The sequence below is a fragment of the Symphalangus syndactylus genome, chromosome X (assembly GCF_028878055.3).
Source record: "Symphalangus syndactylus isolate Jambi chromosome X, NHGRI_mSymSyn1-v2.1_pri, whole genome shotgun sequence".
In the NCBI taxonomy this organism is placed as follows: domain Eukaryota; kingdom Metazoa; phylum Chordata; class Mammalia; order Primates; family Hylobatidae; genus Symphalangus; species Symphalangus syndactylus.
Genome location: NC_072447.2, coordinates 128,613,238 through 128,617,796, shown reverse-complemented (window position 1 = coordinate 128,617,796; position 4,559 = coordinate 128,613,238).

Here is a 4,559-nt window from a genome sequence, read left to right as displayed (position 1 = left end):
TTTATTTTTTAGGAAATTGATCAAAATGCTGGTCGTTATGGCACCTTGTAGAAACTTGCTAAGGGGTGTGGCAATGTATTACCGGCTCCACTGACATTGATTTCGGCTAACTGCATTGTGCAAATAGACTGTGGCACCTTGGTTGTACTAAATCTTAACAGCAAATATGAGTGAGCTACTGTGAGTAGCTTATATGTGCAGAAGGCCAAAAGATTAAACATTTAAAGCTAATTTGACTAAGTTTATTTCCCACTGAATGGAGAGGTTAAAGTTCGTGAACGTTAATTATAAATAAAATTAGATGAAAACTGGAAATTGTCCCAAATTAGGGAAATATAAGAACAATTACACAAGAAACCTCTGAATAACTATGCCTAACCTCTCAAGATAGGAAAATCTAATATTAGCTTCCCTATTTTATAGATGTGCAAGTTGAGGTCTAGATATTAAGCAATTATTGCGTAAGATCACCTAGGGCTATTACAATCATAGGGCTTAGACCAGAAACGAAGTCTTCTGTCTTTTAATGTTTTTCTCCCACTCTATGCTGCTACCTCCTTCATTAAAACCCATTCAAGGTGACAAAACCTGGACAGATTTTTTTTTTACCTTTAGGAGAAATAAAAGGAAGGAAATGTCTTTAATTGGAGTTTTTTCCCGAATTCCAAGTTCAGTGAATGCTGCCTTTTATAAGAGCAACTCATTTTCAGAAGAGTTTGTTTAGTCTAAACCCTTGTAGATTAATCAATCACCCATGCTACAAATCAAAGCGCACAGCTGATGCACTTTGTATTATAAATGTTTCACACTGAAACATTTATAGCATTAAAAAGACAATAATCTTCACTGATAGAGTTTCCAACTACTAAGGTTACCTCATAAAAAACATTTGTCAGTAACATTACAATTAAAACAAACGACACTGCATAAAACTGCCGCAGATATTTCCATTCACAGGCAGCTAACAAAAAGAAACCAAAGTGCCATGACCTTGTTAAGCACATGGTTATAAGAAGAAAAAATATCAGCAGTCAGTATAGAAATGTTAAGGATGAAAGAGGATTATAAAGATGTTATTAAATAAGGAATTGAAAACTTAGGTCTCACTGACCTCACAAAGATATTATTAGGTTACTGACCAAAAAAAGGTGAAGAGCATTTTGAAAAAGAACCTAAGTCAAAACAGTGATGTGGGATGAAAGTAATTATTTTTATTTTGGAAGAAAACCCTTTAGACTCTGCTTACTTTGTGACATTTTTTACTGGCACCAAATACTCAAATACAGATCCACCTTTCCAGCCCAGCAAGAAACCTCCTGATATGCAAAGCAGCACACTGCTGGGATCTGGAGAATTTCATTCAATTTAAATCAAGGACTTATACTGGACCTTTAAAATCATTTCACTTGCTGAAGGACAAGCCCTTTCTAGCCCATAATTGTGCAGTGGAAGCTTCCAAATAGGAGCTTGATATTAACAAAAAAGTTTAAGCGGGTTTTGAACCTTATCAACAAACCCTTTCTTGATCAAAGCTGACTTTATACAAACCAGATTTTTGTACAATATTTATGTGTGCCTAGAGAGTAGTAGGCATTATAAACACAATGAATAAAATATATTTGGCCATATATGCTCCTGTGCTTAAGTCCCTGGGGAGTGAATGAAATGGTTAAGGAGGTATATTAATGTTTTTAGGCTACTTAAGGCATAACTGCTTGAAGAGGTTAGTACCTTAGTGGGTTCTCTAAGCTTGTAACTTACTCCTAATGAGTGGCTAACTGAGCGTATTACCCCTAAATTACATAAAAAGCTTCATCTACTGCTAAAGCTACAAGTGGAGTATTATTCTAGATATTCTAGGAATACAGTCAGCATGAAGTAATTTTAGCCTACCTGGAAAACAATGCTGCAGAAACTGCAGTGGGCCATACCAAAGGAAGAAATGGGAGGTAAGGTACCTGGAATATGTAAATGTTCTTATTTTCTCACAGGAAAAATTATTTAATAGCTCAGCTAAGGGTGGGACTCCCTTGCTCTGTCAAATGTTATATGAATAAATGTTTCTTCCTAGATCAGTATTTGGTATCATTGTTATATTTGAGTTTTTCTTACATTCTGAAAATATTTACACTGTTGCCATGCAGTTGTGTTTTAAAATGCAGGTGTTGTGGTTTCAGTAAATATTGTTGTGCTGTTGTTCCTCTGTTTTTGCTTATTCTTATAGCAACATGTCTTCTATTTAGAAGTACAGGCAAGGAAAAAGAAGAAAAAAAATCTTCAAATCCTGCCACCTACACATAAACACTATTAACATTTAGTGTTCTTCCATTCACTTTTCAGTACAGATAGAAATATTTTGTTTTAAAAATGCAAGTTCAGATATTGAGTAATTGATATGATTGAATTACTTCCTGATTGTATATGTTCTCTTACCCTCACATACAAAAAAAGTCTGTCCACTGACATATATGGAGACCTGTTCATATAAATGTTATAAGTGAATATTACAGTTTATATATCTCCCTGTTATTTTAAATCAGGAATGTATATTTAATCTGGTATTCAAAGAGGTATCAATTAATGGATGGATGATCTCTAAGACAGAATCATTCAAAATGAAACAGTGTCTATAATAGTTTCTTTCATGAGAGTCAAGATTCAGTGTTTACTGTGTATTGAGCCTTAAATTAGAATTTTATCATCTATGTTTATATAACTATTTTGATTAGGAAAGAAAGAAAGAAAAGAAAGAAAGAAAGAGAGAGAGAGAAAGAAAAGAAAGACGAAAGAAAAGAAAGGAAAGAAAGAGGAGAAAGGAAGGAAGGAAGGAAGGAAGGAAGGAAGCAGAAAAGAAAATAAAGGAATCAGAAAAAAGGTTTGTTTTTGCCTCTAGCATGAGGAATTCCTTATTATTTAGAATTTACAATAATATATCTGTGGCAAAATATAACCTGACTTACTATGCAAAACGATTGTGAGAACTAGGCATGACACATCGAAGCAGTGGGGCATCTGACTCAAATCTGAAAAAGATACACTTGGGTGGAAATGACTTTTAATCTTTTAAATTAAAAGTAGAAAAATAACTATGGCATTCGTGTCCAATGGAAAAAAATACAATTATAGCTTTGTGATCTACAAAAAGAATGTTGACTATGCTCCAATATGCATGCATTAATATTTTTATTTGCTGGCTAAAAAAAAAAATTCTATGGGACCTATTCTTCCATTGATGCATGAAGAAATTATATAAGAAAGTAACTCTCAAATGAATCAGTGAAAGAGCACACCATTTAGCATTTTACAATTCTCTTTATTCATTCATTCCATTTCCCAAATGAAAATGCCCCAAACCTCAGAATCAGAATCTATAAAATTACAACCTACAATAACATGCACTTTCCAGGAAAGTGCTATGTGCTGGCACTTTGTGTATCTAGATATGCTTATATTTCAGATTTTGGAATATTTAAATGCATTATGCTTTGAAGTATCCTTTTTGAGTTACCCACATTGAAAACATTGTTTTGAGACAATACTTGCATGGCACTCTACTTTCTTCAGTTATAGGCCACACTCTTCCCCACAGTATTTTGCAGGGCTTTTACTGGCAAAGAATTTCTCATTGCTTTCATATTTCAGATATTGGTTTACAGGAAATTCACACACCCTTGGAAAGTTCTGGGAAAAGGCAGTACACATTTGTGCAAACCATTTTTAAAATTAAAAATGTGTGCATGATATAGAGAAGTTAATTATGTTGCATACAAAGCACTGCTGCAAGTTGAAAGTTATTTGAAGGATTTGGGAACGTGGCTAATAAACACATTTATACAATCAAAAATTTCAGTTGAACTATCAGGATTTTATAATAGATCTTTTGCATAGCAAACCAATTGAAAACATTTACATAAATCAATAATCAAAAATTCTAACACTACTTCACTGTGTGTCAGTAACACAAATGGATCTTTAGAGATTTCTGATGGAGATAAAAAATTGGTGATACAGAATCAGGGAGTGGGAAAAGGTCTAAAGAGATTAGAGCACCTAGACACAGGATCCTTAAAGAGATTAGACTCCATTTGCCTGAGATAGTACTTTCACACTACCACTCTTATCAGTTGCATTAACACCTCCTTTATCTAGAAACAGCTAATTCAGAATCTCTGATAGTCAAGATGGATGTGGAACTGAGATTTGCCTTTGTAATAACTATAAAAGAATGATTTTCTATGTAATTAAGTGTTTAAATCAGATAGCAGAAGAAATGTTCAATCTTATAAGCATGCAAGGTTTCCAGGCCCCCTTTAAAAGTCATTTTAGTTGTTTATATATCCTTCATTATAAAAGCAGTATGGAAAACTTGGAAAAAATACAAAAGTACAAAAAGGAAAATCAAAATCTTCCATAATCTAATAATCCAGAGATAGGCATAACTGGTATTTTAGGCAACAGGGGCTGGCAAACTGTTTAAATAAAGAGCCAGATAATAAATAGTTTGGCCTTTGTGTGCCATACATGTTCTCTGTCACTTAACACTTTTTCGTGTTGTTGTT